The following is a 15780-nucleotide window of genomic DNA, read 5'->3' as shown; positions in this document are numbered from 1 at the left end:
CCAAAAGCCGTTGCTGCGACAATGACTGAAGTTCAAGTGATGGTTTATGCTCCTTAACGAGATCAGCAAGGTATTGTGGTTCATTTGTGGCAAGCACTTTGTGGATAATGTTAGAACTATAGGCTAGTAGATAAATGATAATTTATGATTAAGAGTGCACGATGGTTTTTTTATGGACACGTGGAATGGCAGTAAATTAATTTCCAGTGTAGATAGCGTCTCCGTTTAAAAGTCGATTGTTGTGATGCAGGATAATGAATGCAATATAATGGAAACAATCGGCCCTCATAAATTAGAATAATATATTGTATACATTAATTAATTAATGACATTAACTGATACTTTGTTCTCTGTGGTGTCATGGTACCTGTTCAAGGAAGTATGGTTAGGTGGCATGGTTAATGTATGTATGTATGTTGAATTCTAGATTTGAAGCTTTCGTGACTGCAAGGATTCATATTCTTAGGTGTTTTCGGTAAAGTCACGAAGGTAAAACATCAAAATTAATAAAAAAAATAAAAATAAAAATCACGACGTTTCGGAGGCAACACAAGTCTCCGTCATCAGGTGGGACCGTCACAGCCAGATTAGCTGCATCAAGTGAGGCAATGATTCAAGATGTAATCCCTTAAAAGCAAATTGAGGGGGGAGGAGAGGGGGGGGGGGGAGCTCATCAGAATGTGGTAGCCAATGAATGGAACGTATCGGGAGGGAGGGGGGGCGGGGCTCAAAGACGGCACGGAGTGCCACGTACAACGCATCGGGAGGGGGAGGGGGGCGGGGCCAAAAGGATGGACGACGGCGTGGACGCGGTTGTGCGCAAGCAAATACTGCTGCACACGCCAACGCATTGGACAGAGAGGGGGAGGGGAGGCCTGATACACATGATAGAGAAGAACGAAAATGCCCATGTTTATACCAATGCTGGCTGAACAATGAAGAGAGTACTGTTAAACACTGGGGATGTTAACACTCGGTAAAGTAAAGTAAAATAGTGCCTGTCAGATAAGATGGTCCAAAAAAGTGTAATTAAGTATTTTTTGCGTGGTTGATAACATCTTTCCAATGATTACTAAGTTTGTACCCATCATCACGGTTGAAATTATGTCTGTGTTTGTATATTTGTATGGCTTCGTGTACAAACCTTTGATGGTAGCCAGGAGGTTTGCAGAGAACCTTGGTCTCGGAAAAGACAATTTCATGAGAGCCCACCGAGTTGTAGCAATGATCGGCAACGGCCGAAGAATCAGTTCTGCCGTGTTTCAGATCTGACTTGTGCTCGCGGACACGATCAGAAACATGACGTTTCGTTTCTCCAATGTAGCAGTCACCACAAATGCAACTCAATTCGTAGACTCCAGGATACTGTAAGTCAGGAACGACATCCTTCACAGATGGAATCAGATCACGGATTTTATGCACTGTACTGAATCGGACTTGGATCTTATGTTTGTTTAGAATTTTGGAGATCTTTTTGGTCACGCCTGCTATGTATGGTAACGTGATAGTTGTGGTCGGAGTTTCATGTGGCTGTTTCTGTGTGGTGGGAGAGACAGCTTGGCGGATAGTACGGTCAGAGTATCCGTTCATCCTGAGGGCCCGATGTACATGTCTTAATTCACCGGTCAGGTGGTGTTGGTCAGAAATGCCATGGGCTCTGTGGTATAGCGTTTTGATGAGAGAATTATTTTGAGATGGGTGGTGGTGGGAATCCAGTTTCAAGTAGGAATCTGTGTGGGTGGCTTTCCTGTAGACAGAATGTCCCAAGGATCCGTCAGGCCTTGAAACCGGATTCCCACCACCACCCATCTCAAAAGAATTATCTCATCAAAACGCTATACCACAGAGCCCATGGCATTTCTGACCAACACCACCTGACTAGTGAATTAAGACATGTAAATCGGGCCCTCAAGATGAACGGATACTCTGACCGTACTATCCGCCAAGCTGTTTCTCCCACCACACAGAAACAGCCACATGAAACTCCGACCAAAACTATCACGTTACCATACATAGCAGGCGTGACCAAAAAGATCTCCAAAATTCTAAACAAACATAAGATCCATGTCCGATGCAGTACAGTGCATAAAATCCGTGATCTGATTCCATCTGTGAAGGATGTCGTTCCTGACTTACAGTATCCTGGAGTCTACAAATTGAGTTGCATTTGTGGTGACTGCTACATTGGAGAAACGAAACGTCATGTTTCTGATCGTGTCCGCGAGCACAAGTCAGATCTGAAACACGGCAGAACTGATTCTTCGGCCGTTTCCGATCATTGCTACAACTCGGTGGGCTCTCATGAAATTGTCTTTTCCGAGACCAAGGTTCTCTGCAAACCTCCTGGCTACCATCAAAGGTTTGTACACGAAGCCATACAAATATACAAACACAGACATAATTTCAACCGTGATGATGGGTACAAACTTAGTAATCATTGGAAAGATGTTATCAACCACGCAAAAAAGACTTAATTACACTTTTTTGGACCATCTTATCTGACAGGCACTATTTTACTTTACTTTACCGAGTGTTAACATCCCCAGTATTTAACAGTACTCTCTTCATTGTTCAGCCAGCATTGGTATAAACATGGGCATTTTCGTTCTTTTCTATCATGTGTATCAGGCCTCCCCTCCCCCTCTCTGTCCAATGCGTTGGCGTGTGCAGCAGTAGTTGCTTGCGCACAACCGCGTCCACGCCGTCGTCCATCCTTTTGGCCCCCCTCCCCCTCCCGATGCGTTGTACGTGGCACTCCGTGCCGTCTTTGAGCCCCGCCCCCCCTCCCTCCCGATACGTTCCATTCATTGGCTACCACATTCTGATGAGCTCCCCCCCCCTCTCCTCCCCCCTCAACTTGCTTTTAAGGGATTACATCTTGAATCATTGCCTCACTTGATGCAGCTAATCTGGCTGTGACGGTCCCACCTGATGACGGAGACTTGTGTTGCCTCCGAAACGTCGTGATTTTTATTTTATTTTATTTTTTATTAAATTTGATGTTTTACCTACGTGACTTTACCAAAAAAACCTAAGAATATGTATGTTGAACTTCTTTTGCACTGTACGTAGAAAACCATGCTAAGCAGAAGTGCAGGGGGGGGAGAACAATAAGCTAAAGAAAAGTTCTCACTTCCTCGTTTCTTATTTCGAGGCCTTGAAATGTTTCTCCGATGGTGTTCAGCGTATTTCCCAAACAAAACGTAAATGTCTATTGCTACATTTGGTTGTGAGAATTGCTCTTCAGCTTGACGATGACGACAGTGGTCCCCCGGATCAGAAAGGTCGGGAACCCCCCACGAATATAGCATTTTAGTTATTTAAGTAAGTAAAACTCAAGTTGTACATAGCGCCAATCACACAAGGCCTCACGGCACTTTACAACACAATCCCAGTAAAAATCCTTAACATTAAAGCAAAGAGAAAAACAACCCCTACACAGACGATTGTGCAAGAGAAAATAAATGTGTTATCAGATGAGCCTTAAAAACCTCGCCTGACATGAGCGTCCCTAATGGACTGGGGGCAAGACATTCCACAAGTGAGGTCCCCGATTATTGAATACTCTATCGCGCATTGAAGGCAGATTTGTCCTTGGTACCACTCAGGCATCTGGATTTGGCGGATCTAAGTTACTGGACAGGGGCATACGGTTTCAGCAGATCGCCAAGATATAATGGAGCTAACCCTTTCGTAGCCTTGAAAGGACCAAAACAAACAATTCGATATCAATAATTAATAGTAACCAAGTGATTGAATAGGTGTGGCCAAAATTACTGAAGCCATCACTTCATCACTTCCTGTATTTTTTGCAGATCGCTGCGCAGCCAACGATATCGACTGGTTGCGCTCCACCCCCGTGGCTTTAGGCTCTCCTCCTGGCTGCTGACCTCTGCTTGCACAAATCCAATTAGGTAGCCTGCCCCTATTCCTTCGCGTACACATGCTCGACCGAGAGCAACCAATAATTCACGAATTCCGTCTCCATTGCTTTTGCCCTCGCGCTTCATTCAGAATGCACAAGTTACTTGCCTTGCCCTGCCGTGAAATTCCAATAATTTGTGCATTTACTTTATTACAAACAGAAACACATTTATCTACATGACCCTTTTTGCCAGTATTAATATGATTTTTTTTAAAAATGCTTTACCCTTTAAGTCAATAATACAGATGTTAAGATGTTCAAACACCAAATAGACACCTATTGCAAGGCAACACGTTTGGACATCTTAACACCTGTATTATTTCCAGAAATAGTACAAGAAACACATTTATACACATTGTATATGTTTACATTCGTGTGATAATGCTCATTCAGCAATTCAAACAAAATTCTAATTGGATTTAAACAAAATTCTGCAACGGCCCGTATGAGTAAGGCTGTTATTCGTCAACAGTTTGTTAACTCTACAAACGTGACAATTTCCACTGACCGTATGTTTCACACGGGTCAACTTGAGACCTCGCGTGGCTTTAATACGCAACATGTTACAGGCAGTCCTTAACTTATGAACAATCATACGTATGAATAACCGCACTTACGAACCATGAAGAAATATATATTTTTACATTGACTTAAACACAAACTCTCACTTGCAAATTGAACCGCGGAACTATTTATTCCAGCTGAATGATCCTCTGCGAGATGTAATGAGTCAGCTTCGTGCCAGGAGTGAGTGCTTGTGTATGGGAGCATTTAGATATACGTAAATTACTGTTACAACTTACGAACCATTCGACTTACGAATGGGGCTCAGGAACTACCATATTTTCCCGCATATAGCCCACATACGAATATAACCCACAGATGCATATACCCCGAAAAAATTGCGTTTTGTGCAAAACAAATTTCAGATAGCCCGCATCTCCATATACCCCGCATGCATTCATATCTTCAACGTCGTTACCGCAGCTTAATTCCATCATATTAATACGAAGTTTACATTTGTAATGCATTCCATTATCATTGTTAACATTAAAATCATAACGTCCACAAAAAAATCAAACTAACCGGAAACGAGTGAACTTAAAACAGTAATTAAGTAACAAAAGTAAATATCCAATAAATAAGTGACACATAACTAGTAGATAAGTAAGTACAATTTTAGCACTGGTAGATTGCGCACTGCGCAATCAATAGCGGGCACTATCGTACCGCCATTGCCTCGCCCCCCACCTCTCCCTCCCCCCAGCTCTCCCGTCGCCGGTAAACAAACTGCGCCCACTTCAAACATTGTCGTTTCATTGTACAAACAATTCGAATCATTCAAAACGTGATAACATGTGCAATTTTAGTGTGAGTGGTTTATTCAGCAGTGCTTTAGTCAAAGGTAAGTGTTGCATAGTGGATAGTCCTACCATGAAAAAATGAAACGAGTTATGACATGTCACAAGTGTAAAATATTTTTTGGGATAGCCCGCACCTCCATATACCCGGCAGGGTCTTGTTTTGTTTGTAAAAAGTGGTATACCCCGCGGGTTATATGAGAGGAAAATACGGTAATTGTGTTCATAACTCGAGGACTGTCCGTACTTGTAAACACCAAACGTGTGAAAAAAACGGGCAGTCGGGGCAGCCAGGGAAGTAGGGGGCAATGGCTGCGAAGAGCAAGGGTGGGCAGAGTGAGCAGAATTAACGGTGATCACACAAATACACTTTGAGCAGGAGGAGAGACTGAGGGCCATGCAAGGGGTGAGAGATTATAGCAGTACAATGGGAAGGTTGATATAAAAAGAGGTGTGCAAAAGAGGAGGGTGATGAGATGGCTGAGACGGTAGGTAGGACAAAAATGTAAACTAAACTATTTTTACTGAGCTATATAGTTATTTTTCAAGAGTGACCTGGCCACAATTGATAGCCCAACAAAGTAGCTTATCGTGTGGAAATTTATAGCAGCCAGATACTCTGAACGCACGTTGATTCTAAATGTGGAGGGGAAAACCGGAGAATCCAGAGAAAAATCCACGCGACCACGGGGAGAGAGAGAAGGAAGAGACTGTGGAAGGGAAGAGGGCTGTCTGTTGGGGGGTAAGGTGTGAGCCTGGAAGTTTGGGCTCCCGAACGGCAAGAATTTAAATGTCAGGTTTAAATCCAATTATTAATTCGAACCGAGAAGATGAGGATTATTTTCATGCTGTTTTACCCCGTGCGTGGGTTTATATTCTCGTGTACACACTCACACACTGTGCTCAAACAAAAACTCCGTTGTTGAAATTAATTAAAACTCATCCGGCGCGATGACATGCGTACGCTCCCCCAAAAAGTTGCACACCGAGTTAAATGTATCTGACTGATCCATGCTAGGTATGCCTCGGCGTGAACGTAGCGAATTCGAAGCTGGTGGAGTGGAGCCATTTGCGGTGGCGGGTGTCGGGAGGTGTGAGCGAGCGACTGCATGACAAGTACGGCGGAGCTCATTGTTAATTGGAGCCAATTATCAAGGTGGGGCGGAAGGAAAACACATGAGATCAAGCAAGATGCCTGGATGTATTCTTGGCCATCTGCGATAGGAGCTCCCGGCAAGGACACGCAAAGACACTGTTACAATGCTTATGGCTGAGCCTGACCTGCCCTGTGGGGATTGGGACGTCGTGTAAGGTCCTTACATTTTTGTAAAGTTTAGCACTTATACCACAGGCTCATCGAGTCACAACCTAATGTGCCATTGATGTTATTGTTATTTTGTTGTTGATGCCCGGGGCGCAGAAAGCCAAATTAAAGCGCCACAATGACTTTTAGGCTTTCAGTGTCAATGCTCGAGGCTCAAGGAGGCTGCATATGTTTAGCAGTGCACTGTGGGAGTCGACAGAGATAAAACGATACGCTCTCAAGATTCTTGGGGTCCGCAGTTAAATTTTATATATGGTACATTCCTTAGAGAGCATCAGTACTGTGATATATCGTTGTATAAATGGTATGCAAGGTGGGCCAGGTGATACGGAGGCAGCATTGGATACTTGAATCTATCTGTGCAGAACTCTTTGAGTGTTTACCCCCCACTCATGCATGCGTAGTATATTCTCTGGGTTATCCGCTTTCCTCCCAAATGCCAAACACTCGTATAACTGAGTGTTTGCAAGAATGCAGAACCTCCGTGATAGAAAGTCTACACACACACACGTGCGTGGGGCCTTCCAAAGTGGCCTGTCCATTGTTTGTCTAAGGGAACTTTTAATAAACCAAAAATAATGGGGAAAAAACATAAATCATTTGCTGTGAAAATGAACACCAAATCCTGGATACGTGTAGTATTTTAGCACTAATAACAAAAGGGATATTTTCAAAAAGCATTTTTTTATATAAAAAAGATATATATTGTATGTATGTTGATAAAATGTAAATTCTTAAAGAAAGAAAGAGATCTCCTCCTCTATCCGATGATTCCAAAACCGTGGCCCAAAAGAAATACCACTGGGCTGTGTATGTGTGTGTATGTTAAACTTCTTTTGAACCGTGCATAGCCAACCGTTCTAATCGGAGGTGCAAAATATATTACTGTGTTTCGTGTGGGCCGCTATGCTTCCCCGTGCTGATTACAAGGAATATATTTCCTTGCGCAGTCGTCGAGTCCTTGGTCCGTATGGAGTGCTCCCTCAATGGGCTCGGTTATTATCTTGAATCTAAACCTCCACTGAGTTTTCCTGCGCTGAAGACTAAACTTTCCATTTAGTTTCAGCAGGCCTCTCCATACAATAGCGACGGTCCGATCTATTAATTTAACGTGCCTCTTAATTTGTCAACAATATTTAGAGTGCACATATATCACTGCATATACAAAGTAAAATTAGAAAGCAATGCTTTTAAGCATACATACAGCTTTAAATGTTAAATGAGATTTTAATAGCATGCTATTCCTTTGGTAGACATCATCTGAATGCATTAAATGTTACATATTTTTTTCTTTCTTGTTGGAAAAAGGATTTTTAAAACGTGCATTAAGAAAAAAGTATCACCTGACTGAATATGTTTGACATCTGCCATGTCCGCACGATTTCCACATTTTGCTGATGAGCTGCGCGCGACCGAGAGTGTGCAATATATTATGACGCTGTGCAATACGCAACATTAGTGAGAACCCTAAATAAGGTAATGGCGTGAACAATCGTGTCAGGTTTCACGGACAGCCACGTAAGAAACGCAACATGAATGCATAGTCAGTTTAACACGTAGGCTTTCCCGACATATTATCCATAAGAGGTTTTTTGGGTTCCATCACGTAAACATAAATGTATCGTTAAACCCGCCACCACCCGACACAGCCAATTTGTACTCAAATTGTAAATGTTGTGGTTTTACTCTCCAACACACCAGTGTGCTGAACTAGTAACAAATTGGCATGTTTTGTCAGGTGGTGGCGGGTTTAACGACACATTTATATTTACGTGATCGAACCCAAAAAACCTCTATTATGGGCGAATGCATAGTGCTTATATAACACAACGTCATGGCCATGATGAGCTCACGCCACCACCAGGGGGGCTCTACCAGGATTTGATAACGTGAATTACTACTTTGCTATACGTCTTATTAAAAAAACGCCCTCTGCCATAAGAACGTGGAATTTCCACCACTGATGCAGGGTAGGGATCACAGATGTAGATGAGTGCCACCTGAGGGTCATCTGACCTGGCTGTACAACATAAGAGATGCAATCCATACATAAAAACTCACAAAGGGCTGTGCTGGAGGACCATAGATTTGTGAATGAATAACCACCTTCCATTCAGTCTCTTTACATAAAAACAAAACATTGTTTAAGTCCATCAGCCGATGGGCTTTCCACACCAAAATTATTCAAAATAGCAAAAAAAACTATGATCGGTATTGACATTTCAGCATACATCAGCAGAACCATCCTGAAATGCTGCTGTGGTAGTATAAAAGAGGTATATTTATCAAAGCGTATTTTTATTTAACCGTGATTCTTCATGACACTGCATTATACGTTTCATACGTAATTGTTTGTTTGCATAATTGTTACTTTAGAACAGGGATTGGCAACTAAAATAACAAGAAGGGGCATTTTTTTCGAATTCGGTTTACTCTCCAACACACAACCGGTGTGCTCCATTAGTAACCAATTGACAAACCTTACTAATTGGCTGTGTCGGGTGGTGGCGTGTGTAACAACACATTCATATTCATGTGATATAACCCAAAAAACTATATTATGAACACATGGTGAATACGAGCCGGTGGTCCTTAATAAATAACATCACGAAGCAGTCCTTAAAGAGCTGGCATGCGGCTCCGGATCCGCAGGTTGCCGATCTCTGGCATAGAAAGAGTGCTTTTAGCTCAACAAGGCTGACACCTGATGATGATGAAGATGAGACCCAAAATGCAAAACCAATCAGAGTTTGTTTCTAAAAAAGCAGCTCAATAATGTTGGCCGGGGAATCCTCAACATCATCACCTTTGACACCCATTTAACATATTCATCTGAGGATAAAAACAATTACACAACGAGCTCTGTCCGTCCGTCTCTCATGGGATGGGCACAATAACACGAGTGAAATTATCGGTTATGAATCAAACCACAACGCAACGTTGTGTTGTTGTTAGGAAATTACGGAATTAAACCTGGTCCAAAATTAACCAAAGGGCTGCCCAAAACCTGGTAGAGCTGCCTTGCTAGACAGGTTGAACCCTCCTCAGCAGTGTTGCCCTACCAGGCAGGATGAACTCTCTCTCCCTGGCAGAGCTGCCCTTACAGGCTGGGTGAGCCCTGCCCGGCACAGTTGCCCTGCCAGGCAGGGTGAGCCCTCCTTGGCAGAGCTGCCCTGCCAGGCTGGGTGAGCTCGCCCCTGCAGAGCTGCCCTGCCAGGCAGAGTAAGCCCTGCCCGGCAGAGCTGCCCTGCCAGGCTGGGTGAACTCTCCCAGGCAAAGCTGCCCTGCCAGGCTGGGTGAGCCCGCCCTTGCAGAGCTGCCCTGCTCGGCCCATGGTCTCATCGCGGCCTGCGGGCATCCCGTGCACTTGGCGGTGTGCAAGTACCCTCGCTATTGTCGCTTAATAAACACGTCCGAGGACAAACACGTGTCAGAAAGTTTGACAGAATCCATTAGTATTTTTTTTATATATAAATCTCGGATTATGCTCATCAATAAACGCTAAGTTCACAAGAAAAACGTGGATTTCTTGCACAACACTGTAAAGCAGCAGCTTGTAACAAAGCTTTGGTCGGCCTCCACCCACATTTGGTGCTGTGTATCGACATGAACACTAAAACCTCCGTTAAAATTCAATCAAAGCCGCCTTTTTGAAAATCCATTCCCATCTGCCTTTCTTGCTTGCTGATGATTGCCTACCTCCCACTCTCATATTGCTGCCTCGATGGCTCTGTGCTTTTTTGAAGTAGCTCGCATTATGTCACAATCCTGTCGCTGTTGCCGCTCACCTGTCTTTACCTCGTCATGTGTTCCCTCTTTTGTAAGCCATCAAAGTTCATGTGTATGCGAGTGAATGAATCAGACAAGCTCAGAGCAGTAGTCAGGGTCCTTGAAGCTATGTGAAGTGTAGACTCTAGGCCATTACGTAAGGCCAGAGTCACAGTGTAAGCAAGCATCGGCTGTGGGCTTTGTATCGGTCTGACACGAAGAAATGCGATGCCAGCGGCCTTGAAGCCACTGCAGGTGCTATAGGTGTGGAGATGCGAGCCAAATGATCTCATAACAGCTCTTGTTGGATAAGCGGTCTGACCACAGGGGCTAATAGTAATGGTAGTGGGGACATGGGGCAGGCAGTCTCATCATGACGGGAATGTTGCCAAAACTGTGGGTTAAAGACTCAAGATGGCGGACGCCGTGGGGCTGGAGACGCCGAGATGTGGGGCTGGTGGCCAGAGACTGGGGCTTGTAGAGACGTGCAGCTGTGGGACTAAAGCCGATAGATCCATCAGCCATGAAGCTGTCGGCCGAGTGTCACATGGTCATAGAGGCGGGGAACTAAAACTGCAGGGCCTATCAATGTACAACCACAGAGCCACAAGTTATGTTGCTTTATGTCTTGTTCCTTTCATAATGGAATTAAAATTTTGCTATGGGCATCATATCACTAAATTAAGACCTACAGTGAGGGAAAAAGTATTTGATCCCCTGCTAATTTTGTACGTTTGCCCACTGACAAAGAAATGATCAGTCTATAATTTTAATGGTAGGTTTATTTGAACAGTGAGAGACAGAATAACAACAAAATCCAGAAAAACACATGTCAAAAATGTTATAAATTGATTTGCATTTTAATGAGGGAAATAAGTATTTGACCCCCTCTCAATCAGAAAGATTTCTGGCTCCCAGGCATCTTTTTTACAGGTAACGAGCTGAGATTAAGAGCACACTCTTAAAGGGAGTGCTCTTAATCTCAGCGTATTACCTGTATAAAAGGCACCTGTTCACAGAAGCAATCATTCAATCAGATTCCAAACTCTCCACTATGGCGAAGACCAAAGAGCTCTCCAAGGATGTCAGGGGCAAGATGGTAGACCGACACAAGGCTGCAATGGGCTACAAGACCATCGCCAAGCAGCTTGGTGAGAAGGTGACAACAGTTGGTGCGATTATTCGCAAATGGAAGAAACACAAAAGAACTGTGAATCTCCCTCGGCCTGGGGCTCCATGCAAGATCTCACCTCGTGGAGTTGCAATGATCATGAGAACGGTGAGGAATCAGCCCAGAACTACACGGGAGGATCTTGTCAATGATCTCAAGGCAGCTGGGACCATAGTCACCAAGAAAACAGTTGGTAACACACTACGCCATGAAGGACTGAAGTCCTGCAGCGCCCGCAAGGTCCCCCTGCTCAAGAAAGCACATATACATGCCCGTATGAAGTTTGCCAATGAACATCTGAATGATTCAGAGGACAACTGGGTGAAAGTGTTGTGATCAGATGAGACCAAAATGGAGCTCTTTGGCATCAACTCAACTCGCCGTGTTTGGAGGAGGAGGAATGCTGCCTATGACCCCAAGAACACCATCCCCACCGTCAAACATGGAGGTGGAAACATTATGCTTTGGGGGTGTTTCTCTGCTAAGGGGACAGGACAACTTCACCGCATCAAAGGGACGATGGACGGGGCCATGTACCGTCAAATCTTGGGTGAGAACCTCCTTCCCTCAGCCAGGGCATTGAAAATCGGTCGTGGATGGGTATTCCAGCATGAAAATGACCCAAAACACACGGCCAAGGCAACAAAGGAGTGGCTCAAGAAGAAGCACATTAAGGTCCTGGAGTGGCCTAGCCAGTCTCCAGACCTTAATCCCATAGAAAATCTGTGGAGGGAGCTGAAGATTCGAGTTGCCAAGCGTCAGCCTCGAAACCTTAATGACTTGGAGAAGATCTGCAAAGAGGAGTGGGACAAAATCCCTCCTGAGATGTGTGCAAACCTGGTGGCCAACTACAAGAAACGTCTGACCTCTGTGATTGCCAACAAGGGTTTTGCCACAAAGTACTAAGTCATGTTTTGCAGAGGGGTCAAATACTTATTTCCCTCATTAAAATGCAAATCAATTTATAACATTTTTGACATGCGTTTTTCTGGATTTTTTTGTTATTCTGTCTCTCACTGTTCAAATAAACCTGCCATTAAAATTACAGACTGATCATTTCTTTATCAGTGGGCAAACGTACAAAATCAGCAGGGGATCAAATACTTTTTTCCCTCACTGTATGTAAGCAGTGCATCACTGTCCGTTAGAGAACAGTCGAAGGAAAGTGATATCACAAAACTAATTCTGAGATCATTAAAGTTAACTCTTATACATACAAGGGGCACTGCACTTCCCTATGCTACGGGAACGTTAGCTTCTTGGCAATTTTGTTTTTTAATAAATTCACAAAGAGCTGAGAGCATACGCGAGAGTGCACTTGAGAACCTGGTTTAATCACTGATGCCTGCCTGGATTCAAACCCATGCTCTTTATGGTGCCGGCTCAATACTCTGACCTACGAGTAACCTTGCCCACCTCTTGCATGAGCTGCTTTAAAATTTGCCACTATGTGGCTGGGGCAGCATCGTTAATTCACAGGGGAAAGTAACATGTTGTTCATATATCACAGGGATCTTAAGCACATTGGCCACAGGTATTGCAACTGTGAAAACAAACAACAAAAAAGACTTAAACTAAAATCGACGATAAATTAAATTGTAAGCAATATAGACATGCAAAAAACATGATGAAAATCAATACCAGGATGATGGCGATGGTTTGTGTGTGATACAGAGAGGCACACAAGTGATATTACATGCAACCAGAACAATGTGGTCACAGTTAGTAAACGGTCATCTTCATATCCATTTTCCCAAGGCCAGCTGTGATGTCATCAGACCATCAGTCACCCCATTCCATTATCCTGCCTTTACTGCCAGCAAGGCCACATTAAACATAAAACTTTCTGAACGGTATAAAGTACAATGTTCCTGCTTCGGCGAACTTACATGATGAATTACAGGATAGCTCACAAGAAATGGGACGTTTGACTGTCGCCGAGAGGAAAGAGAGACCTTGATATTGTGGACTTCGTCAGGAAATATTGACGCTCACTTCAAGATGGTCTTAAATATAAGCGGTAGCTAAAAGTTGTTGGTGAGGGGTTTGATGCGATTGTATAATTAATCATGATAAATCTGCAGTACGGTAAAATGCCCACAATTAAATGCAGTAGTGCACGTACAATTAATCGGTCGTGCAGTAGTGTACCTCTCACAGTAGTCAATAGTAAACTAATCCTCAGTAGTATGACGGACTAATCTTATTAGTCAATAGTACTTCTGACTAATCCTCACCACCAACACAATGACTGTTATCCTCACCACCATCACAATGCAATTTGTACTTAAGTGGCATCAAAACCAGACCGACTCTCGAGACGCTCTACAGATCAGCGGGTTACTTTTTATGGAGCGTAGGCGGCAGCGAGTGATAGGCCAAGGAAAATAAGATGTCCTAACGCTTGGACCTTAACTGAGGCAGGGATTCAACAGCACGGACAGCAGGGGGTTGAGAGTTCCAGACTATGGGGAACAGCAGAGGAGAATGAGCGACCTGCATCGTGTACAACATTCTTTAGCAGATGTCGTGACGGGTACTGCAAGATCCGACCATGTCCATCCAGTGCTCGCCGAGCTGTATTGGCTTCTGGTTGCCGAACGATAACATTATAAGGTCGCAATCATTACTCACAAAGTGCTTACCACAAATGAACACACAACACCTCGCTGATCTCGTCAATTAGCATAAACCATCATCACGCGAACTCCGCTCTTCCTCACAGCAGCGGCTTTCGGCTAGCCATCGAACAAAGACGGTCGCCGTATCGCATGGCACTTTCGAATACGCTTCCGTTGCCATCTGGAACAATCTTCCTTCCAATATCAGGAAGCCACTGGAGCTATGCACTTTGATATATAGATTGAAAACTCAGTTTTTATAACTGCTTTTTTGTGTTTAGTTTGTTGTCCTCCCCCTGCACCTCTGATTAGAACGGTTGGCGACGTATAGTGCACTAGAAGTTCAACATACATACATACATAATCCCACGAAGAAACGGGTGCATTTCCCCATCTGCACCACCCTCTCGCCCCCCATCAACTCATGCAGCAAACACAACGCCATCTCGTAGTTGATGCACACACATGTGTGTAGACCGTACATTAACATTAAGAGTGCATGGCTGTGTACAAATTATTTCCAATCACTAGAGGAATTTCTCAACAATGCGAGTAAACTCGATATGGCACTGCCGTCGAGGTCATGGGCAACAAGTGAACCCGTAAAAACAAAGTTTTTCACTATAAATCCTTTATATGCGTGGCGGCTAGAGTCTTCTCGTCCTCTAGCTTGAGATGGCTGCCACCTATGGGTCAGATGATTGTCTGCCAGTATTAAGCAATTGGTAATTAAATATTACATTTTTTTCCCTAAACAGTTTAAAATTTTGGGAATTTTTTTTCACGAAAATTAATCGTCTCGCACAACGAGTCTGTGTGGAAAATGTCAGCTCGATTGGATCACGGGAAGTGGGTTAAAAAACGACCGAAAGATTTGCACGGTCGTAAGCAAGCAAGCAAGCACGCAAGCACGCAAGCAAGCAAGCAAACTTAATATAAAGGATTTAAAAAGAGTAAGCAATTCTAGATTTGAAGTTTTCGTGACTGTTTTTTTCGGTAAAGTCACGTAGGTAAAAATTATATTTAATTTAAGTTATTTTAATGTTTTACCTACGTAACTTTACCGAAAAAACCGAAGAGTAAGCAAACAAAAGCCTGGAAGCACAAACAAGAGCTCCTCATCAATTTACAACATCAAAAGATAAATAATCAGCAATACTCATAATGCAGCAAGGCCATCACGAAGGTGCCATGTCTTCCAGACACGATCTGCAGTAATTTCACAGAAGTCGGCAATGTTGCAAATTAGTGAGATGTGAACTACCTAGCCTGGTATGCAGGAGGTTGTGGGCATCGATCCTGACCCTGATGCTTGTATATTTGGAGTTTGCATGTTCTCCCTGTGGTCACTTGGATTGTTCGGCGGGTCCCGGTTTTTCCCTCCATATTTACCAGGGAAGGCCCACTGAGCTATATAGATATTTTGCAGAAGCGACCTGGCCACAAATTATGAACTCAATGAAGTGGCTTATCATGTGGAAATTTATTGCACGGTGAGAGAAAAATGCAAACTACAAATATACAGCAGGCGTCAAGGAGCCGGGATCGAACCAACAACCTCCTGTATACCAGGCTAGGTAGTTAACATATCGCCCCGTTGGCACCTGTGA

General features: G+C 43.7%; 1 protein-coding gene across 1 annotated transcript in view; it reads right to left on the bottom strand.

Moving 5' to 3' along the window:
• Positions 1-15780, bottom strand: part of LOC144936141 (glutamate receptor ionotropic, NMDA 2C-like) — a 215704-nt gene that overhangs the window by 68620 nt on the left and 131304 nt on the right. The window lies entirely within an intron of this gene.

The sequence above is a fragment of the Lampetra fluviatilis genome, chromosome 1 (assembly GCF_964198595.1).
Source record: "Lampetra fluviatilis chromosome 1, kcLamFluv1.1, whole genome shotgun sequence".
Lineage (NCBI taxonomy): Eukaryota > Metazoa > Chordata > Hyperoartia > Petromyzontiformes > Petromyzontidae > Lampetra > Lampetra fluviatilis.
The sequence above is the reverse complement of the archived record's forward strand: the minus strand, read 5'-3'. Positions and strand labels throughout refer to the sequence as shown.